General features: G+C 44.2%; 4 non-coding genes and 1 pseudogene across 4 annotated transcripts; 3 read left to right on the top strand and 2 right to left on the bottom strand.

Annotated features, from left to right (window-relative positions):
* The first annotated feature begins 5,398 nt into the window (after window positions 1-5,398).
* On the top strand, window positions 5,399-5,509 carry TRNAL-CAA (transfer RNA leucine (anticodon CAA)). Its single transcript has 2 exons — window positions 5,399-5,436; window positions 5,464-5,509. It is a non-coding gene; the product is annotated as a tRNA-Leu (tRNA).
* Window positions 5,510-6,878: 1,369 nt separating this feature from the next.
* On the top strand, window positions 6,879-6,986 carry TRNAL-CAA (transfer RNA leucine (anticodon CAA)). Its single transcript has 2 exons — window positions 6,879-6,916; window positions 6,941-6,986. It is a non-coding gene; the product is annotated as a tRNA-Leu (tRNA).
* Window positions 6,987-7,303: 317 nt separating this feature from the next.
* On the top strand, window positions 7,304-7,375 carry TRNAQ-CUG (transfer RNA glutamine (anticodon CUG)). Its single transcript has one exon. It is a non-coding gene; the product is annotated as a tRNA-Gln (tRNA).
* Window positions 7,376-7,647: 272 nt separating this feature from the next.
* TRNAD-GUC (transfer RNA aspartic acid (anticodon GUC)) lies at window positions 7,648-7,719 on the bottom strand. Its single transcript has one exon. It is a non-coding gene; the product is annotated as a tRNA-Asp (tRNA).
* A 9,027-nt stretch (window positions 7,720-16,746) lies between these two features.
* Window positions 16,747-24,302, bottom strand: part of LOC141076036 (BBSome complex member BBS1-like) — a 47,957-nt pseudogene continuing 40,401 nt past the window's right edge.

Here is a 24,302-nt window from a genome sequence, read left to right as displayed (position 1 = left end):
TACACAGGAGCGCTCGATCAATGTTTCAGCACAGCAGCCATCTTTCTCATGCACAGGAGCGCTCGATCCATGTTTCGGCCCGGCCGCCATCTTTCTCATACACAGGAGCGCTCGATCAATGTTTCAGCACAGCAGCCGTCTTTCTCATACACAGGAGCGCTCGATCGATGTTTCGGCTCGGCAGCCATCTTTCTCATACACAGGAGTGCTCGATCCATGTTTCGGCCCGGCTGCCATCTTTCTCATACACAGGAGCGCTCGATCAATGTTTCAGACAGCAGCCATCTTTCTCATACACAGGAGCGCTCGATCAATGTTTCGGCTCGGCAGCCATCTTTCTCATACACAGGAGCGCTCGATCAATGTTTCGGCTCGGCAGCCATCTTTCTCATACACAGGAGTGCTCGATCCATGTTTCGGCCCGGCCATCTTTCTCATACACAGGAGCGCTCGATCAATGTTTCAGACAGCAGCCATCTTTCTCATACACAGGAGCGCTCGATCAATGTTTCGGCCCGGCAGCCATCTTTCTCATACACAGGAGCGCTCGATCAATGTTTCAGCACAGCAGCCATCTTTCTCATACACAGGAGCGCTCGATCAATGTTTCGGCTCGGCAGCCATCTTTCTCATACACAGGAGCGCTCGATCAATGTTTCGGCTTGGCAGCCATCTTTCTCATACACAGGAGCGCTCGATTAATGTTTCGGCACAGCAGCCATCTTTCTCATACACAGGAGCGCTCGATTAATGTTTCAGCACAGCAGCCATCTTTCTCATACACAGGAGCGCTCGATTAATGTTTCAGCACAGCAGCCATCTTTCTCATACACAGGAGCGCTCGATTAATGTTTCAGCACAGCAGCCATCTTTCTCATACACAGGAGCGCTCGATCAATGTTTCAGCACAGCAGCCATCTTTCTCATACACAGGAGCGCTCGATCAATGTTTCGGCTCAGCAGCCATCTTTCTCATACACAGGAGCGCTCGATCAATGTTTCGGCTCAGCAGCCATCTTTCTCATACACAGGAGCGCTCGATCAATGTTTCGGCTCAGCAGCCATCTTTCTCATACACAGGAGCGCTCGATCAATGTTTCGGCTCAGCAGCCATCTTTCTCATACACAGGAGCACTCGTTTAATGTTTCAGCACAGCAGCCATCTTTCTCATACACAGGAGTGCTCGATCCATGTTTCGGCTCAGCAGCCATCTTTCTCATACACAGGAGCGCTCGTTTAATGTTTCGGCTCAGCAGCCATCTTTCTCATACACAGGAGTGCTCGATCAATGTTTCGGCTCAGCAGCCATCTTTCTCATACACAGGAGTGCTCGATCCATGTTTCGGCTCAGCAGCCATCTTTCTCATACACAGGAGCGCTCGATCAATGTTTCGGCTCAGCAGCCATCTTTCTCATACACAGGAGCGCTCGATCAATGTTTCAGCACAGCAGCCATCTTTCTCATGCACAGGAGAACTTGTTCTGTAACACATCTGCCCCCTTCACAGTACCATTAATATAATCTGTTGGTTCATTTCTGTCTGTGAAAGTGATATTGAGCCATTGGTGTACTGGAGTTTCTTTCTGGACTCTGCTAATGGCGGCTTTTCTTTATTACCACACAAGGATGGAAGATTTGCGCAAGCGCAGGACAGTCTATCACACCGCCATTTCCCGCCTTTTTTTTGTCTGATAATCATTATTCTTTCAAACAACACGTCATTGCGCCCCCTGAGTGTATAGAACGCTGTCATGACCAGCGTCGGACTGGCCCACTGGGGAACCGGTGGATTCTCCGGTGGGCCCTGGCATCTGGTGGGCCCTGGCACCTGCTGGCATACAGGGCCAGCAGTTGCCTAGGGCCCCCGCTGCTCCAGGGGCCCCCAGCCAGTGGTGTGTCGCACACCATGCAGCTGCTATGGGGGCCCCTGCCAGCGGAGCAGCAGCGGGTGTCAGGAGGCAGGAGCCCCTGTCCCCGCTGCTAAAGAGAAATGAATATTCACTGCGAAGCAGTGAATATCATTTCAGGTCTCCACACCCCCAGAGGCCCCGCCCCCAGCCCAGTAAGCCGCTCTGCATCAGGGCCGGCGCCGCCCTCAGTCCTCTCTGCTCCTGGCTCACAGCCAGTGCGCGATGACGTCACTACATCGCGCACGCGCTGTGTGTCTGGCAGAGGGGGCAGCTCCTGACACTGAAGCCGGGATCAGCGTGGGAGCGAGGAGGAGAGGTGAGTATTGTGTTTTTTTTTTTTTTTTTATATCTCTCTCGCTCTCTCTATCTGTCTCTCTCTCTCTCTATATATCTCTCTCTCTATCTCTCTTATATCTATCTATCTTTCTATCTCTATCTATTATCTATATCTATCTATCTCTATCTATTATCTCTATCTATCTATCTTTCTATCTCTATCTATTATCTATATCTATCTATCTCTATCTATTATCTCTATCTATCTATATATCTATCTCTATCTATCGCTCTATCTTTATATCTTTCTTTCTATCTCTACATCTATCTCTATATCTATCTATCTATCTATCTATCTCTATATCTAGCTATTATGTCTATCTATCTCTATATCTATCTATCTTACTCTATCTATCTCTATATCTATTATCTCTATATTTATTATCTATCTAGCTACCATCTATATCTATCTATATATATATATATATATCTCTATCTAATATCTATATCTATCTATCTCTATACCTATCTATCTATTTATCTATCCGTTATCTATCTCTATATCTTTTCTCTGTATCTATCTATTTCTATATCTATATCTCTCGCTATCTATCGCTCTATCTCTATCTATCTCTATATCTCTCTCTATAGCTATCTATCTATATATCTCTATCTATCTCTATATCTATCTCTCTGTATATCTATCGCTCTATCTCTATATCTATCGTTCTCTATTTATCTCTATATCTTTTCTCTGTATCTATCTCTCTCTATATCGATCTATCTCTATATATTATCTCTATATCTATCTATTTATCTCTATCTCTATATATATCTCTCTGTATATCTATCTATCTTTCTATCTCTATATCTATCTCTATATCTATCTATCTTTCTCTATCTATCTATCTCTATTATCTATCTCTATCTATCACTCTATCTCTATATCTATCTTTCTATCTCTACATCTATCTCTATATCTATCTTTCTATCTATCTCTATATCTATTATGTCTATCTATCTAGCTATCTCTATTATCTATATCTATCTATCTCTATATCTATCTATTATCTCTATATCTATCTACCTATCTATCTCTATATCTATATCTATATCTGTTTCTCTCTATATCTATCTCTATATCTCTCTCTATAGCTATCTATATATTATCTCTATATCTATCTATCTATCTATATATTATCTCTATATCTATCTCTATATCTATCTATCTATCTATCTATCTCTATATCCATATCTATCTATCTCTATATCTATCTATCTATCTTTATATCTAACACTATATCTCTATATCTATCTCTATATCTCATTATCTATCTATCTCTCTCTCTTTATCTATCTATCTATTGATCTATCCATCTATCTATATCTATCTATTATCTCTATTATCTATATCTATCTATCCATCTATCTAGCTATCTCTATCTATCTCTATATCTCTCTCTATATCTATCTATCTTTCTAACTCTATATCTAGCTATTATCTCTATATCTATCTTTCTATATCTATCTGTCTCTATATCTATCTCTATATCTATCTATCTCTATATCTATTATCTCTATATCTATCTATCTCTATATATAGCTCTATATCTATTTTTATTTATAGCCATCTATCTATATATATTTATCTCTATATCTATCTATATATGTCTATATTATTATTATATCTGTATATCTCTATCTATTATCTATCTCTATCTATATATCTATCTATCTCTAGATCTTTCTATCTATAGCTATCTATCTATCCATTATCTAATTTCTATCTATCTCTATATCTATCTACCTATCGATCTATCTATCTTTCTATATTTCTTTCTATATCTATCTTTATATCTATCTCTATCTATCTCTATCTCTATGAATCTTTCTATCTATATCTATCCATTATCTACTTTCTATCCATTATCTACTATCTATCTCTATATCTATCTATTTCTACATCTATCTTTCTATCTATATCTATCTAACTCTATATCTATATATCTATATAGCATTATACCCTATGAGGAGGGCAGCATTATACCCTATGAGGGGGTGCATTATTCCCTATGAGGGGGCAGCATTATACCCTATGAGGGGGGCAGTATTATACCCTATGAGGGGGCAGCATTATACCCTATGAGGGGGGCAGTATTATACCCTATGAGGGGGTGCATTATACCCTATGAGGGGGCAGTATTATTCCCTATGAGGGGGCAGCATTATACCCTATGAGGGGGGCAGTATTATACCCTATGAGGGGGTGCATTATACCCTATGAGGGGGTGCATTATACCCTATGAGGGGGGCAGTATTATACCCTATGAGGGGGGCAGTATTATACCCTATGAGGGGGCAGCATTATACCCTATGAGGGGGTGCATTATTCCCTATGAGGGGGGCAGTATTATACCCTATGAGGGGGGCAGTATTATACCCTATGAGGGGGCAGCATTATACCCTATGAGGGGGCAGCGTTATACCCTATGAGGGGGTGCATTATTCCCTATGAGGGGGGCAGCATTATACCCTATGAGGGGGGCAGTATTATACCCTATGAGGGGGGCAGCATTATACCCTATGAGGGGGTGCATTATACCCTATGAGGGGGTGCATTATTCCCTTTGAGGGGGGCAGTATTATATTCTATGAGATGGCTGCATTATATTCTATGAGATGGCTGCATTATACTATGTGAGGAGTCTGCTTTATATTCTATGAGGGGGCTACCCCAACTCCTGCTACATAATTAAGACATGTACAACCTTATATTATACCCGGATATTAGCGTGTTTTACCGCATAATTGGTGGTCTGGTATTTAACTCTATGCAGCTACATAGTGGGCCCCAAGAATGATTTTCTCTGGTGGGCCCAAGGTGTTCCAGTCCGACGCTGATTATGACGTACCGGCATTGTTAGTCGTGCTGAGGCGGCTACAGAGCTCTTTAGCTGATGTGAATGACTGAGAAGCCTAGTCACAGCTGATGATAACACCTAAATGCTCTCCAATGGGTGAACTCCTCTTTTCCTAGTGATTCATGGCCGCCAAACAAGGTGTTAATAGAAATCATGAGGTAAGTGGCAACCGCGGTAATCACAGCCGTCTGTGAAGAGACGGAACATTCCCGCCAAGTGCTTGTGACGTCACAATGCGCTGGGGCGCGCGCAGCCTCCTATCTCCTCAGTGTCCGCCTGTCCTCGTGCTGTCAGGATGGCCGAGTGGTCTAAGGCGCCAGACTCAAGAAGAAACTCTTCCCCTTACTGTGGGTGTTCTGGTCTCCGAATGGAGGCGTGGGTTCAAATCCCACTTCTGACACATCTTTTTTTTTTTTTTATGTTATAAATGACATTTTTATTTTTGCTTTGGAAATAAAATAATAAAAATCTCTTGTTTTGTTTTAAAGCAAGCTGTGCTAAAATATTTAACCCTTTAGTCACTTGTGCTTTTATTATTTGTGATTATAGCCGAGAAATATTGTTTTGCTTTATTTTGCATTTTTTAAAGCCACTGACAATTTTATTAACGTGTACAATCCGCAGCCTCCTAAGATACATGATGAGCGCAGGGCGGGACGCAACTTTTTTTTCTTTTTTTTTTTTAAATAATAAGACCCCATTTATGACTGAGTCAGGAGTTTCTGCCTGAATACCCCAAAACACTATTTTTAAGCCAGGGATAATAGCATAGTAGAGCAAATATTGCCTTAAAGGGGTTTTCCACTTAAAGGAAAGTGGGCCGCAAACACTTAAAAATACCAAAAACAACCAGCAGGTACTCGGTCTCCCTGGATCCACTGCTCAGTGTTTGTGTTACAATCAGAATTGCAGCTCACATCACCGCTGCAACTAATCACTGAGCTCAACGGCTGTGCTGAAATAGATGGTGCAAGCTCTAGAGCTCAGTGACTGTCTGCAGCGGTGACATTGCCGCTCGCTGAGCTTGATAGCTTGCGCGTCTATCTCAGCAGAGCCGCTTGAGCTTAGTTATTGGCTGCAGCGGCTCTGCTTAAATAGACAGGTACAAGCTATTGAGCCCCATGATTGGCTGCAGCGGTGACATTACATTGATAGTTCACATCACTGCAGCAAATCGCAAAGCTCAGTTGGCTCTGTTGAAATAGATGGTTACAAGCTTTTGAACTCGGCGATTGGCTGCAGCGGTGACATAACGCCGACGGCTCAAACGACCTTTGCGGCCAGTCACTGAGCTCAATAGCTTGTGCCGTTTATTTCAGCAACGGCGCCATTTGAGTTTAAGTTATTGGTTGCAGCAGTTCTGCTGAAATAGACGGCATGAGCTATTGAGTGCAGTGATCGGCTGCAGTGTTGACAGCTCACTTCACCTCTGCAGCCAATCACTAAGCTCAGGAGCTCTGCTGTGTTAGATTGTGCCAGCTATTGAGGTCAGTGATTGGCTGCAGCAGTGACTTCACTGGACTAGGACAGATGTTCCAGTTCTGTCAGACTCTTCTGGCAACAGCTTACCTCCCAAGAAACAACTGGACGGGTTTCAAATTCAACAGGTCGGACCCTTCACTCCCCCGACGTTATCTGTTGGCAGAGAGGAGACTGTCAGATGATCGTTGGCATTGATTGACTGCAGCGGTCATGTTTGCCAAAATGTGCATGGGACCTCTGACTCTGCCATAGTGTAAAGGGTGACAGCTCCAGCTATAGGATCAGGTGTCAGGATGGCCGAGCGGTCTAAGGCGCCAGACTCAAGATAGTATCTTCCCCTATGTGGGTGTTCTGGTCTCCGAATGGAGGCGTGGGTTCAAATCCCACTTCTGACACATGTTTTTTTTTTTTTTTTGTCATGCTGTGTCCTAACATGTGTTAGGAGTTCTGTGGAATGAACTTCTTGTGCCAGACTCTGAATCCTCACTATGGACACCAGCAGCATCCAACAGAGCCAGGTGACTGTCATCGGGGCGGCTGATAGTCACAGGTCACTCAGTTTTCTCTATGTATTTGTTTAATTTATTTCTATAGTGAAAACTCCAGCCAAAGCCAAATCCCTTTCTTACATGCACATAACGTGAACCACAGGAGGGCAGTGTGCTGTATGCGTCATAGAAAAAAGCGACATACAGCAGTGTTCAGCATGTGAGGTTCCATGGTGTAATGGTTAGCACTCTGGACTCTGAATCCAGCGATCCGAGTTCAAATCTCGGTGGGACCTTAGTTTTTTTTTTTGGCTTTGCTTTTCCTGTTCTTCTTTTATGTTAAAAAAAAACCCTTCCCTGAAAATTACAACATCATTAGACCAAGCTACAACAAGAAGCTGGGACTTCGTGAAGTCAGAACTGCATTAATTATCTACATTTACACGCCCTTTGGCTAACTCTAATTCTATTCTATCTAACCCGATCATCGCTTGTGATTTTATTTAGAATGAAAATATAACTATCACAAGTAAAACAAATAAAAATATAAAATAAAAAATAACTTTGCCTCCCCGTCGGGGAATCGAACCCCGGTCTCCCGCGTGACAGGCGGGGATACTTACCACTATACTAACGAGGATTGGCTGATTATCACAGCTGACAAACAACCCAGAAAACAACAGCTTTCCTGTAATATTTGGATTCCACCATCAGGGGTCTCTGCACCTTTCTGCAAAATCTTGTACACCAATTCTTTGCATAGAGAAAGAAAAAAAAAATTTCTCCTGTGGATCTGTGCGCATGTGCAGTACATAGAAAGAAGTGATGTAGCAGAATGATTGGAGCTCAGTACTGTTTTGTTCACCCTAGCGAAACATCAGCCAATCCTCGTTAGTACAGTGGTAAGTATCCCCACCTGTCACGCGGGAGACCAGGGAGGCTTGTATTTTTTTTTTTTAGTTGTAAAATATGGTAGTACTAGCATGTCCCGTGCGAAATTTTCGCACATTGGTCATCAGGGGCACAGACAGTTTCAGAAAAAGCAAGCTGGTCAAATGTAAATGTATTTCATGAGCTGATGAACAAAGACAGGTATTTGTCACGATCCATGCTGGATTGTGACAGATAAAAGCACATGTAACCTTTTTTTTCCTTTAAGCTGTTTTCTTAAAGTTAGTTTTTCCCCCGGTGGTCATTAGGGTCATTACACAGTGGTGTCTTTAGTTCTAGTTATGTCCCCGGTGGTGGCTAGTATTATTACACAGGAATCACTAGCAGGTGTGATGGCTCTGGCTCTTGCCTATAAAGGAGAGTCAGGTGGTCTCACTGTTGGTGATATTGGTAATTTCCAACCATCCTTGGTGGAGGAAGGAGCTAGAGAAGAGTTCCTTGCAGCTCAGTCAGAGTCCTGGTGTGGAAGGAGCAACAGTGTGGAGGTCCTTGCAGCTCTGACAGAGCTTTGGTGAAGTAGCAGCTATTCAGGAGGAAAGCTGCACTCAGGTGCTGGACTCTGTTGCTGGGAGCAACAGCAACAGAGCAAAGCTAAATGTTTTTTCCCTGTTTGTAACTTTCCTTATGTGTGTTTTAGTGCAGTGGTGGGATTAGCTTCTGCACTGTCCAATTCATTAGAAAGGGATAGGTGCAGGGTGAGCTAGGGTTTTTAGGTATCCTGCTCGTCGCCAGGTGCGGAACCTGCCTAGGGACCGTCAGGAGTGTAGAGACACTGACTCATGGGAGTGCAGGAGGTCTCCACGTCCCCGTTCCCTATTGCAGGGCCCTCCATTGTATTGGTTTCCCTGGTGTTTCCCTTATCTCTGTAAATTCGCCCTGCTGGAGGCGGTGTATCCAGATACACGTGTAACTATTGAAATTCGCCTGCTGGAGGCGGTGTATCCGGCTGCACGTTTCATTGTTTAAATTCACCCTGCTAGAGGCGGTGTATCCAGGGTCACGGGTGTCATAGAAATTCGCCCTGCTGGAGGCGGAGTATCCAGTCCCCTGTGACATCACAGTATTTATATATGTAGATTGGTAATACAATAAATTGGTTTGATAAGTAGAGGCCAAAAAATGTCTGCAGGTGGGAGCTGCCACCTGCAGGTCATTGTGTCTTTCTGCAGGTTTATGAAAATGAATGTTTAAACTTTATGTACTGATAAAATCGTGGATGTGTGGTTTGTTTGGCTGTTTTCTTGCTGAATGGAGCACGTTTACCCTTCAAATGGTGTATCGTGTGTGTGTATGTGTGTGTGTGTATGTGGCGAAGTAATCAGCGAAAAAGCAGTGCATGTTTACAAAGGTGTTGGTAGTGTGCTTTGCGGTACTGTGGTGCCACCTGCAGGTCATTTTTCCATACTGCAGGTTTATGAACTGTATTTTGTGATCAAATCGTAGATGTGTGGTTTGTTTGGCTCTTTTCTTGCTGAAGGGGGCAAGTTTACCTTTCAAATGGTGTATCATTTGTGTGTGTGGGTGCAGTATGAACGGAGATACAAAGGAATCACTGAAAAACAGTGCTTAGAAATAATAGATTTTTTAAATACTATAACAAACAATATATTGTTTGTAATATTACAAACAACTACAGCTCTACCCTAATTTTATACAATAGTCCTACCAGTTTAAATAAGACCTATCATCACCATTTTTGCTCTTATTTTATTCCCACTGTTACCCCGATTCTTTTTTTTTCAACTTCTTAAATCCGCGATACCGTTGCAGAGATATAGGCCTTTAGAAAGAGGGGGGTTGCTCACAGTATCCTCAGGGGCGTGCCGTTAGGCTGCTCAGCATAATTAACCTATAAGCCACACCTCCTAAGAACGGACCATCAAAATTTGCATTTTATAAAAAGGCTCTGTAACCAAATGGCAGATTTAAAAAAAACAAACAAAAATAAACCCAGAATTCTTTAGGGAACAGCAGGAGTAAAATTAGAGCAAAGACTGGACACTTTTGAGTCCTCTTTAAAGGGAATCTGTCACCCTTTTTTTCAACTATCAGCTGCCGGCATTGACATCAGGGGTTTATCTCCCGACGCCTGCGCACTGTAGTATTCTGCTCTACCCGCAACAGGGCAGAGCAGTGCGCCTGCACAGGAGCCACTACAGGAAGGAAAGACCACGTCATCGTATGAAGATGGGAGGCGCCGGACCGGACCGTGACACCTATTGGACCGGACCGCCCCCTCCGGTGAGTATAATCTAACTCTTTTTCTTCTCTTTCAGGTTACATCAGGGGCTTATCTACAGCATTACAGAATGCTGTAGATAAGCCCCTGATAGCGGTGCCGGCAGCTCATATTCGAAAAAGGGGTGACAGATTCCCTTTAAGAGAAGGGTGTATATTTAAACATTGTGGGCTGCATACTGCCATAGCGGAAACCAGTCAGACTCTTATCATATCCGATATGTCATTGATCCAAACATCCCATTGTATGGAGTTTTCCTGTCACTAGAATGTTAGAGAATCAGAATTCATAAATGCAGGTGTGAACAGAGCTTAAAAAAATGTCATCAGCGACAAACCCATCTAGAACACAGCTGATGACAGCAAATCCTGCTCCTTTTACCCACAGCAAACATATGGTTGCTGCAGGGAAGATTACGTGTTACAAATCTGCCATTGAAATGAATCGCAGGTGTGGCGCCCCTGAGGGTTCAGTCGCCACAGAGGTACTGCACTTCCTCCTGAGGTGTGGTGCCCCACCATCCAGGTAAGGTGGAGACACCTGACCACACTCCAACACCTGCATCCCACACAACATAGTAGTGTAGCAATGCACCCTTTGGTGGCTCCCTGCTTGGAACACGAAGAGTGCTGGGAGGCGGGTGGAGTTAGTTAGCATCAAAAGAGCGGGAAGAGTTTAGGATTTAGGCAGTCTGACTCAGGGAGTCAGTGAGTGAAGATCCCCTGAGTGGGATGGATTGAAGGAAGTGCTGCAGCAGACCTCAGTGACCTGGGTCCTCTGGCACAGGAAAGGAACATTGATAGAAAGCCTCTCTCCATAAGAAAGAAGGATTAGTACGGAATGTAAGGAGAGGAGGACTAAAGATTAGGGTTAGAGGAGAACCCTTCTCAAGTTCACAGTGCAAGGCCGGGGTCCGGTCCCTGAGGTTGTTTGGATACTAATGGTCCTGCAGCAGACACCGGAGGAATAGAAGTTGTCACCACACAAGACTTGGGGGCACAACAGCAACGATAGTGAGCTGGGACTTAGTAGCAAGGAGTCCCCGAAGCAGGCTACAGCTGTCTGCCATACAAGTAGAGTTCATAGGAACATCTGTCAGGAGGAACTCCAGTGTAACTCAGTACTGAGAGTACTTCACTATAGGCGCAAAAGGGAGGTGTTCAGAAAAGGCACATACGTTGGCGGAGTGTTGGAAAGGAGTACTTTATCTTGTCTGGAAGTTGGCTGGGCCCCTGACCCGGAGGACACGGCACCGAAGCAGGCACCTGTACCTGCAACAGACTGTGAGAAAAGCTTTGGAACTACATGCCCTGGTGTCCTCCACTTATTCCTGCGTCACCACACCCAGCACTGCTACATCCTTGTGCCTAGCCCTGCACCGTTCATGTCTCTCCCCTATCTCTTCATCTACACTGCCCTGGAACTACAGCCCTGCCTGTGGAGGGCTACACCATCATTGCTGCACCACACCATCTGTCCCAGAGGATCTGTCCGCAGCGTCAGCTTAATATCTTCATTGCCGAGTACCACAGGTGGCGTCACGAAACATTCATTAATAAACTTTATTCCATCACTCAACATTCCCCCCTTTTACAATGGACGCCCAGGGCCACGGACCGGGTCCCTGCCACTGTGACAACTCCCATTGAAATCCACCGGGCCCGGCTCCGAGTACCCCGCCGACCCGGCGAGACCCTGGGGGGCGCTCCATTTCTGGCGTTACGATCAGGATGACGAAGCCCGGTGCCTCCGGGTTCTGTGTGCCTGAATGTTATTGGACTTAAACATTGCTGAAAATGTGCAGAATCACCAAATTGATAGACTGTAAAATGGACTCTCAAAATTGCCGCCGACGCGGTGAAGAAGGGCGTGACAACATGGGTGGTCCTAAGAAAAGACTGCGAACTGTCCTGGGCCTCCCCTGCCTGAACTTCTATGCAACTGCAACATGGCCCACACCCCGTGGGGTTCGGGTACTGGCTTGGTATGGAGGAGTAGGAAGAAGACGCCGCCCTCAGAAGAAGGGGCGAGAGCCAGTGGCGGGAAAAGAGCCCGGGAAGAAGGAGGAAGAGAGCGAGAACGCCATGATGGAGGACGAACGGAGGCCAGGAGAACACAATGGAGAGAGGCCACTCGCTCCCAAGCCGCCCCTGCGGGGCATACGGCCGCTGCGATACCATCTACAGCGCCCACCTCTACCTCCGACCCGATACTGTCACTGGATGCGGCCTGCCAGAAGGAGGTATATGAGAGTCCCGGAGCAAGCGGTAGAGCCGGGGCTGAGACCCTACTCTGACTTGGCGCAGCCGCGCAGGTCCATACCGGAGGCTGTGGCAGGCGCCGATCCGGTAACGGCTTTGGCTCAGTTGCCGGCCGCTCATCAGGCAGCCCCAAAGGTTGGGGCAGCCATCATCGCCCCCCTCTCCCCGCGCAGGAGCCCGAACATCACCGGGAATCACCTATATTCACTGCCCCTGCTATGATCCTGGTATTAGGGACTGCTCCCATGGACAGAAATGGGCCCGTGAATGCTTGGATATCAAGTGGCAGCACCCAAATTGCACCATGCCAGCCGAAACTGGCAGCGACAGTGCTAACTGTGGTACCACCTGAAACTGGAGAACAACGTCTACTGGTACCTGTTGCAACTCCTGCGGAATCAGTGGCGGCAGAGCTACCCTCACAGACAGCGGTTTCTTCCGTTGCCATTCCATCTGCACCGGCATCCACCAACTTAACCCCTTGGGAAAAGGAATACCTACAATTTGTGGACAATCAACAAGAAAAGGATGCCCTTCAGTTCTCCCCTGGAAGCAGCCAAAGCGACCAGCTTCTACCACCCCAGGAGTGGATCCCCAATAAGGAAACACTCCAGTAACCAACTGTTACCCAGGAGGGTATTTGCACCGTTGTGCCTTAAAGTTATTTTTGTCTTTGTTCATCATGTTTTTCCAGGTTGCCCAGTTTTATTGGCAACATTTTCATTGAACTGTGGAGATCATGGACACTGAATGATCCAGAACTGTAATGTATATAGTTGCACCTCTTTAGGTGCCCTTTCTTGGTTTTACATAGATCTTTTATCAATAGAACTACCTCATCATGGAGCATAGCTCCAATCCAAGGACACTGCAAGAAATTCTGGCTGGGAGCGGTGTCCAGCATGTGCAAGAATTATAGATGTCTTAATGTGCAGTATTTTGTGATGTGTCTTACAAAAATGTTGACAGATTTTATAGAGAGCTTACTTGATAGTAGTATTTAGGTATTTGACTAGGAATGGATATTTTACAGAATTTGATAATGTCGAATAAAGATTGGAATGCAGGTGGTGAACCAGGCATCAGCGGTTGTCACCCATGTCTAACAGAGACAGTAAAAGAAAATGTGAAAGATAAAGAGAAGAAAAATGTGTTGATGATAGTACTTGAACTGGTAGTAAGTTTACTTACATAGCACTTTAAAAATGAGGTAATTATAGATAGTCTGTTAAGTTGTTTTGCAACGTTCAAGAGTGAGTGCCTCCCACATTGGGAAGTTTAGATAAGAATTGCTTATCAGCATTCAAAAATTTTTGCATGTTCCTTTGTTTTGTCTAACTTTGTTTCACTTGCAGCCCGCGGACATGCTGTGTTTAACGGGGGGGTATGTGGTTCCCCTGAGGGTTCAGTCGCCACAGAGGTACTGCACCTCCTCCTGAGGTGTTGTGCCCCACCATCAGGTAAGGTGGAGACACCTGACCACACTCCAACACCTGCATCCCACACAACATAGTACTGTAGCAAAGCACCCTTTGGTGGCTCCCTATTTGGAACACAAAGCGTGCTGGGAGGCGGGTGGAGTTTAGTTGGCAACAAAAGAGCAGGAAGAGTTTAGGATTTAGTCAGTCAGTCAGTCTGACAGAGTCAGTGGAAGAGTGAAGATCCCCTGAGTGGGGTGGATGAAGGAAGTGCTGCAGCCGACCTCAGTGACCTGGGTCCGCTGGCACAGGAAAGGAACATTGATGGAAAGCCTGACTCTCTCCATAAGAAAGAAGGATTTGTACGGAACGTGAGGAGAGGAGGACTAAAGATTAGGGTTAGAGGAGAACCCTTCTCAAGTTCACAGCGCAAGGCCGGGTCCGGTCCCAGAGGTTGTATGGATACTAATGGTCCTGCAGCAGATACTGGAAGAATAGAAGTTGTCACCACTTTATTCCCACACAAGACTTGGGGGCACAACAGCAACGATAGTGAGCCGGGACTTAGTAGCAAGGAGTCCCCGAAGCAGGCTACAGCTGTCTGCCGTACAATAACCACAATGTCCAAAACCTAATAAGGAGGGCACTTCACACAATCATATAGCACAAATCCCATGAAAAATAACATGGAACAAAGAAGAGATCCCAAAAATATTACAAAATCCTTTTATTCAAAATAGTTATAAAATGACAAAAGCATAATGCCATATAGGGGACACTATACACACTCACAAAATCATCATGAGGAGAAAATACAAAAACCCAGACTAGAACATGTGTAAGCCAATCACATAACAATACATGTCAATGATCCAGATTACATTCTATAAAAGACCATAAGTAATGTCCAAAAATAGACAAACAATATCACTCCCCAAAAGTGAAAACAGTCTCTCTGTAAACTAGAGGCACAAATACTCAGAGACCGTGTGTAAATAACACAGTCACCATGTAAGGCAACCTAATCAAGAAAATGCCATAGTGCACAGAGAAAATGATATATCATTACCTATATGAGAGAGTGTGGTCCAGCGTTGGAAGTTGGCTGAGCCCCTGACCCACAGGACACGGCACCGAAGCGGGCACCTGTACCTGCAACAGACTGTGAGTAAAGCTTTGGAACTACATGCCCTGGTGTCCTCCACTTATTCCTGCGTCACCACACCCAGCACTACTACATCCTTGTGCCTAGCCCTGCATTGTTCACGTCTCTCCCCTATCTCTTCATCTACAATGCCCTGGGACTACAGCCCTGCCTGTGGAGGGCTACACCATCATTCCTGCACCACACCATCTGTCCCAGAGGATCTGTCCACAGCGTCGGCTTAACATCTTCATTGCCGAGTACCACAGGTGGCGTCACAAAACATTAATTAATAAACTTTATTCCATCACTCAACATTCCCCCCCTTTTACAATGGACGCCCAGGGCCACGGACCGGGTCCCTGCCACTGTGATAACTCCCATTGAAATCCACCGGGCCCGGCTCAGAGAACCCCGCCGATCCGGCGAGACCCTGGGGGCGCTCCACAGGCACATGGTTGCTACCTACCTGCTTGTTGGGCCTGGCGCCGATCTCTGCTGGCAAAGAGCGGTCACAGAGAGCTCCTGTCGGCGATTCAGCAGATTCCACTGACGTCATGTCGACAGAGCGTATTCTCTTAAACTCTGCACTGTTGACGGGTGTGAATGCCGATGTTCTGCTGATTGACAGTCGGCTCCGCGCTGCCTAACCGCAGGGATCTGGCCGTCACTCAGCAGGACATCAGCAGTCATTGCTGTTGAGAGAGCAGCCCGAAAGAAGAAGAGCTGCTCTATTGACGTGGAGCAGCAGAATTGCTGGCAAGAGCGGTCAGTGATTGCCATGAGCCAGCGCCGGGAAGAACAGGCAGGTACTTACCTCTGTTTGCAATTAGTTTTTAGGCCCAAAATAAAATAAAAAAAATAAAAATAGTTCTGGACAACACCTTCAATGATAATAGACGATTAGATAAGGTTTTAAAACACCTAATTTTTTTTAAAAAAAAATTTTTGTAAAAAAGTGCAAGTCATTTATTTGAAGGGGCTACTGATGGAATCCACTGCAAACTAGGCATAGTCCCAATCAAAAAAAAGAATCAGAACAAAAAAAATTCTCACAAACAGCACAAGTGAAAAAAAGACTAAAATAAAATATATTCACATTTGTTTGATGATCTGAAACATTTAAGTGTGACAAACATGCAAAAGAATAGGAAATCAGGAAGGGGGCAAACACTTTTTCACACCACTGTGCCCTAAGGCTTGTCTTACCTTCTTTCTTTAATTATTCTTGACCTGATGGTGCAGGAGTCTTTATAATAACATCCTGTCTCATGGTGTCGAGCTGGAGGCATGTGAAACTGACTATAAATTGATCATGACATTGCAGCCAGGACCACCAAAATCCTCAGAGGAGGCATTGTGCGCGGGACGATAAGAAATATCAGTGCAATTTAAAGTTGACATTTTCTTTATTACATATTAGATTAGTTTTTCAAACATAATAATCATATTGTAAATATCCTACAAAAATAAGTCCTGATAATCTACGGAATATTCTGATCACAAGCAATAGCTGCAGTATGGGAACAGACATTGAGGGAGAATTAGCACATGGAGTAGAATAGTTTCCCTTAGTGACAAGACCATGACTATGTGAACATGTGAGCAAAAAAAATCTCCAAATCCTCCTTAAAAACTTGGGCGTTTCTGCTAAAAAAAAAAAAAAAAAAAACTCAGCAAAAAAGACTCACGCTTTAAACTCCAGGACTCTGACATAAAAGCTATGAAAAGTCACAAACTTTGGCTCTTTGGAGTTTTCGCCGAAGAATTCAGAACTGGAACAGGATCAGGTCCCCGCACCTCGTTTTAATTCAATACTGGCTGTGGTGTTCCCTTCACCAAAAAAAAAAAATCTTACTCCAGTCCCTGACTGGAGTAGGATTTCTTCAGTGGCATATGGAGGCACACGCCACTCGTCAGACGCTCTAGATTCATGGAAAGCCATGAAGCTTCACATGAATCAGAAGCATCTGACTTCAGTACAACCCCTCGTTAAGACTGGCATGAATAAAATCGGTCTTGATGAAGCGGGCCATAAATGTGCACATATCCTATAGCTCTCATAATAAATGAAGAAAACGCCTTTATTTTTTTCTTTTGTCCTGCTTTCAATAAATCTCCACCATTTGTTCAGAGAAACAATGAAAAGACTGCAGTGGTACAGGGCTGCGGTGGTTTAAAGCAGCATGTGAACACAGCCTGAAGGTTCACTTTTTTATTTAAGTCCTTTGAATGATGGCTATAGATCTGTAGAGGTCTTCTCATCAGCCAGCGACAAGCCCTTCGCTGACCGGCATGTTGATGTGCGCTGTAAGCAATGGCGTACTTCTTCCTTCTTTCAGGACAAAAACCTAGGGAAGGAGGAAATATGGAATGAGTAATATGCAAGTCATTTAAAGCAATTCTGTCATCAGATTTGACAATGTAAACCGAACACATTGTTAAATATATTGCTTAGACCCGATGGGGCTGGTGTACTTCCATTATAAATCCTATAAACGAGAATGGGCTACAGCTGGATTCATAAGATGTGCATTTTATTATGAGGCAAGAAAAAGGATTATACTGACATTCATTTTCAAAGTAAGTACAGCAGCCTCACCAGGTCTAAGATACCTTTTTAGTAATATATGCAGATTGTACTATGAAATCTGGTGACAAATACATTATAAGCAAAGTTACAACAACAGAAACAGGTTTACTCCACAATATCCATCTGACAGAAATAGGTACCTATTGCGCTCCACCGACAGGTACAAGTCTCCACCACTAAGTGAACGGGACGTGTTTCTTTTATAAAGGCGCCTGTCCCTTTATATTTTACCTACAAAGGGCTCAGTCCTGCAGGAAGAACGTCTCCTACTTGCTTTCGGCCTCCACAGTGTGTGGCCCTGCTAGATCCCTGGCCGCATCACTCTCACAGTCTTCCACCTCCAGCCTCAGCATCAGGAGACCCTGCAGTAGTGAAGCTCAGGGACCCTGCAGCCGACCAGCAAGGCCCCCTCTGATCTGCAGAACACAGTGCCTCTATAGTCTCTTCTTGCTACTCCTCCATCATTTTGACCTGGGACCAACTGGCACTGTAAGTGTTAATTTGTCTACTTGATCAGACCCCTGCTGCACTTTGCTGTCACGTAGTGGCCATATCCTATAACTGCATATCCTACCACAAACACCATTCTTTGCACTCACTGCTACTCTGTACCACCCTATACTCTCTAGGCCACCCTAAGCCTGAAAAAACAGCCTAGCCATACAACACCAACCTCCATAAGCAGAAATCCAGGACTCTTTACCCTGGTGAACATGGCGCATAAAATGATTCATTTTTTCAATGCTGAATTAATTCTTTGGACTAACAGATAACTCATACCCTCCTTCATGCCAAAGTCTTGCAGTACTGCTTCGATGAACTCCAATCATATGAACCAACCCTCAACAGACCTCCGGAACAGTATGCCCTCTGGACCGCACTCTCCAATGGAATCTACTGGCTCCTCACCAGGCGGGACAGATCCGGAACGGATTCCAGCGACTACATTCAGAAACCTCTGCAACCCAGCTACGGACCGTGTGGTCTATTATCGGAATTCCAGTCCATTCTAGACCCAGAGCTGTCAAAAATGTTCGACAAATTGACCAAAAAAAACTATCTAAAGAAATGAGATAATTGGGATCCGGCCCCTACAACCTACATCACAAAATGGACTCCACTACCTGAGCCCTTATCACCCACAAAAATAGGAAATAGATGCTCCAAGAAGAAATCTATTTCCTCAATGACCAACCGAAAGACTTTGAAAACTGCTCTCGCAGAAGCAACATCTGCATCAGAGGTCTGCCCGAAACAATAACAGACCTACACTCCACTGCAGCAGCCCTTCTTCAAGAATTAGTTCCTACTGAGCGTCTGGAGATGGACCTCAGCAACAGAGCTCTAAGCAAAGGCAAACCGGAGGGTCCACCTGCGACATCATCCTCTACCCTGGGACAATCTCACGTCCAGATAGCTCCACAATAACATCCTAAAGTTCTAGTGATGGAGCTCGCACCACGGCTCAACCAATCCTTTATACCGTTATACACCGTCCACAAAATTAACCAGGTTTGTCTTTTAAGGCTTCAGTAAGTCAATAACTCGATAATACCGAGCCCATCTTCACCTCTACATGAACTCTTCTTATGAAAGCTACCTTTCTTATTGAGCTGTTTTTCACAAACTAAGAGACACATTTCTCCAAAACATCATACTCAAAATCCTTCTCCTCTTCCTACCCTCTTTTTTATACCGCAAACGCTTCAAATAAAACTAAAGGCGCAGCCATTTGCTTGAAGAAATCTGTCCTGCTTTATTTTCAAATCGCAAGTTGGCGACATCGATGGCCGCTACCTATTGATAACAGGAACCATTTCAGATGAATTGGTGACTTTTGTTTCCTACTACGTTACGAACATTCACCAATCCACCTTTCTTTCCCGCTTGCTCGAGCTAGTGTCTGAACATGCCCAAGGCACCATGCCGCTCTGTGGTGACTCATTGCACACTTAATCCCAAGCTAGACAAGTCTGCCGAACAGCAACTGTCAAGTTCCCCATCATCTCCTCTTTCTGTAGACGCGGTCTCCTTCCGCAAGCACCTTTCTCTCCACCACCAATGGGTAGACTTATTGAGAGAATTACACCCAACAGTGAATGATTACACCTATTTTTCTCCACGTCATTCCGTTTTCACCTGAATAGATCACATTTTAGCTCATCCAGCCTTAATACCTAACATTATAAATGTTTGTCTCCTCACAACTCCCTGGTTCCACCACTCTCCAGTTCTCTTGACCTGTTCCTCCCTGCATCCACGCCCACGATCTTTTAACAGGGCTGTGAGCAACTCCCTTCCTTTCCTACCCAGAAATCTCTCAAAGGCTAAGTAGCTATCTTGATGATGACTTCTCCTTGACTCAACAGTCAGCCGCTTCACCAATCTCTCTTTGGGAAGCCGACAAAGCAGTGTTCAGGGGCTTCTGCATTCAAGAAGCTGCTTGCAAGAAAAAAAGAAAGACTGGCTAGAATAGCCAACCTGGAAAGCAGGGTGTCAGCCTTAGAATACTAGGTGAAGAACGCTCCCTCCCCACGACATGCCGACACCTCAAACACACAGGCAACAAGTTAGACCTTTGCCTCTCTGAGAAAACAAACCGAACTCTTCGTTGATCCTAACAATGGTTCTGCACTCTTCATAATAAAAGCAATCTCGCTTGACATCAAAAATGTCTCCAATCACCGCATTCCCTGACACGGTTGCGCTCCGAGACTGGTATCACATATATCCTATTATCCCCGTCTTACCAGTTACTTTAACTCACTGAGAGAAGGACAGAAACCAGGTGCAGCAGCCTGAAAAGCAGCTATGTCTATGATACCCAAACCAAACTCAGACCATACACTGTGGTCAAGTTATAGACCCATATCTCTAATTAATATAGACCCCAAACTCTCAGCAAAAATTCTTGCACAGCATTTGAATTCAGGATTGGGATCCCTTATACACAAAGACCAAGTTGGCTTTGTTCCTTACAGACAAGCGTCTGATAACGTGCGAAGAGTCTCCCATCTCCTACACCACTGTAAACAACGCAACCTGGCAGGTATGCTTTTATCACTTGATATCAAAAAGGCCTTTGACTAGGTCTCATAGACCTACTTGCTTGCAGTGTTGTGGAGATGGAACTTCCCTGACCAGTTTCTTTCTTGGATTTATGCCCTATATAGCTGCTCCTCAGCACAAGTCCGCTACAACGGCTTCTTCTCTGCCCCCATCTCCATCAAAAGAGGCACCTGCTGCATTACCCCTAAATATTACGTAAGCTCCGCACACTCCTCCAAATGTGGGGGAAACTGCAGTTCTCCAGGCTACGCTGTATACGTTCTCCTACAATGACATTGCTACCCAAACTACTCTATTTATTCTGAGTCCTCCCAGTCTCACACCCAACCAATTACTTTAAAATAATCCAACGTCTAATCAATACTTTTGTCTGGAAGAGCGGCTTTCCCTGAGTTTACAGAACCACGCTAGAAAGGAGGCCTAGGTGTTCCTAATCTTACCAAACATTACCAAGCAGGTCAACTAGTCCAGTTGCCATTTTATCACGCCTTTGGCTATCCCTGGAAGCTCCACAGTGTCATCCGTTAACTCTCGACATCTTATTATAGCTCCTGCCTGCCCAATTTAGACATATCACTAATGCCATCATATCCTCAGCTACAGAATTCAAAGCAACTACTCATCCAAGTGTTTTAGGGGCTGTAGATCCATTGGCGATATATACCACATATGGTGGTTATGCTCCACAGTTCGCATGCTTTGGAAGGCTCTGTTCAACAGGCGCATTCCTAATATCCCTAAACATTTGAATTCTCTTGTTTCATTTATTTTCTTAGAGACCAAACAGATTATAGCCCCAGCATGGGGTAAAACAGGTCTAGACCTCGACGATGTAAAAAAAGTCTTTCTTGGAATATGATTGATAAAAAGCTATCAGCTATAGTCATAGCCAACATACATAGATGAGAAAATGTGGCTACCCTAGGCGGACCAACCATACCTCCTTTACCATACCTCCACTATGCTTAGAGGCTTCTTATACACCTGATTCTTCATTAACTACCTTCAACTGGAAGCCAATTTACCACCCCTCACCTTACCATGTGTTTGTCCCCTCTACAGTTCTTCAAATGATTTGTCTGTATAACTATTTTGCTTTGTACTATATTTGTAAAAATGTATTGTTTAACCCCTTTCCGACACTGAGCGTAATAGTACGCCCACGTCAGAATCCCTCCCTTTGATGTGGGCACCGGCGCTGAGCCCACATCTTTCCCGGCACAACTCAGCTGTTTTGAACGGCTGACATGTGCCTCTAACAGCCTCGGGTGGAATCACGATCCACCAGTGGCTGTTAACACGTTAAATGTTGCTGTCAATCTGACGGTGGCATTTATCTCGCGCTTCCAGTAAGCGCACCAGAAATACCGCCCATCGATGACCCCATCACGATTGCGGGTCACCGATGGGTTGGCATGACAACCAGAGGTCTTGAGCCGACCTCTATGGCTGTCATAGCCAGATTGCTATGAGGGCCGACCGGTGGTTGGCGCTCATAGCAAGTGAGAATTTCTGCTACATACAGGCGATCTGAATATCGCCTGTGTGTAATAGAGGAGAACAGACAACTGCAGCTTCTAGTATCCCATGGAGACTATTGAAGCATGCAACAAGTAAAAAAAAAAAGTTTTTAAAACTATTTAAAAAAAAAGTTCAAATCACCCCCCTTTCGCCCCATTCAAAAGAAAACAATTAAAAAAAAATACTCATATTTGGTATCACTGAGTTCAGAATCGCCCGATCTATCAATATAAAAAAAGAATTAACCCGATCACTAACGGCGTAACAAGAAAAAAAATTAAAAACGCCAGAATGTTTACATTTATTTGGTCGCCGCTACATTGCAATAAAACGCAATAACGGGCTATCAAAAGATCGTATCTGCACCAAAATGGTATCAATAAAACGTCAGCTTAGTGCACAAAAAATAAGCCCTCACCTAACCCCAGATCACGAAAAATGGAGACGCTACCGGTCTCGGAAAATGGCGCCATCTTTCTCTTTTTTACCAAAGTTGGATTGTTTTTTCACCACTTAAATAAAAAAGAACCTAGACATGTTTGGTGTCTATGAACTCATAATGAGCTGGAGAATCATAATGGCAGGTCAGTTTTAACATTTAGTGAACATGGTAAAATAAAAAAAAAAAAAAACACAACTGTGGAATTGCACTTTTTTGCAATTTTACTGCACTTGGAATTTTTTCCCGTTTTCCAGTACACGATATGTTAAAACCAATGGCGTCGTTCAAAAGTACAAAAAAACAAGCCCTCACATGGCCATTTTGAACGGAGAATAAAAAAAGTTATGGCTCTGGAAAGAAGGGGAGCAAAAAACTAAAACGTAAAAATGGAAAATGGCCCAGGGGTTAATGGGTTAAAAAAAAAAAAAAAGAATGAATGAAGGAGACAAATGACCTCTTGGTGATAGTTGATCATGGTTGGTGTTGATTTGGCAGCAAGAGAAACCCAAGTGCATACACGCATTATTTACATTGCTAGCTGCATTTAAAGAGCGGAAAACGCCAATGTACTGTATAGGAAAGATGTATATCTTTGGGGTCTGTATGTGGGGGAGACAGGGCAAAAGCTTAGAACAAGGATGAATGCTCATCGTCACATAATAAGAGAAAAAAGAATGGATCTACCTGTGGCAAAACATTTTTGTATGCCTGATCACAGCAACATGGATATGAAATTACTGGTATTGAAAGGTAACTTCACATCTCAGAGAGAGAGAGACGTGTTTGGGAGTATAAATTTATGACGACCTTTGACACTCTCAGTGCTGGAATGAATGTGTCGCATGGATTTATGTCTTTTTACATCAATTAAGGAATTTGCTTTCAAGACCTGGTGGGGGCATCACAACACATTAGGAGGCCCCAATCAGAGGACTATAAAACATCCGGACTCCTTATCTATGTTCTGGTCCAATATTTATGTTTCTCCCTCTCCCATACTGATAGTTCTTCTTCGCGTCACTTGTCTTATCCATTGCATTTATTCTGTGTTGTATTGTGCATAAATATGTGACTCTTCAGATTTTGTATTAGTCTAGCCTGAAGAAGAGACCTGAGTAGTCTCGAAAGCTTGCAATGTGTTACCATCTTTTCAGTTAGCCATTAAAAGGTATCAACTACTGAGGACTCTCAATTCTAATGTACTGTATAGATATTTCAGCAATACTCCTCATCCTGCCGCCTCCCCACCAAGCCGATTACAGATGATTTCTACCTTAATTACATCAGAGATCCCTTTGTCAGTACAACAATCCACAAATGTCTCAATAGGATAATTCAAGCCAGGAACCAGCAGTGGAACCTAAAAAAAAAATCCATGAGCCAAGATAAATAGAGACATCATGTTTAACTAAAGGATGCTAAAGATGATTTTAAGCTGGACTAGCGAAGAGACAAATACTATACAGGAAGCACTAGTCAGCGAACATACATACATACTAATCAGATAAGTTATACACTATGAAGTCAACGATCTTGTGGTGGTTCCCTGGACTACTATGGAGGTTAGCTTCCTCATTGCTGCCGG

The sequence above is a fragment of the Dendrobates tinctorius genome, unplaced genomic scaffold (assembly GCF_039654945.1).
Source record: "Dendrobates tinctorius isolate UK_male_01 unplaced genomic scaffold, ASM3965494v1 ptg000384l, whole genome shotgun sequence".
Lineage (NCBI taxonomy): Eukaryota > Metazoa > Chordata > Amphibia > Anura > Dendrobatidae > Dendrobates > Dendrobates tinctorius.
The sequence above is the reverse complement of the archived record's forward strand: the minus strand, read 5'-3'. Positions and strand labels throughout refer to the sequence as shown.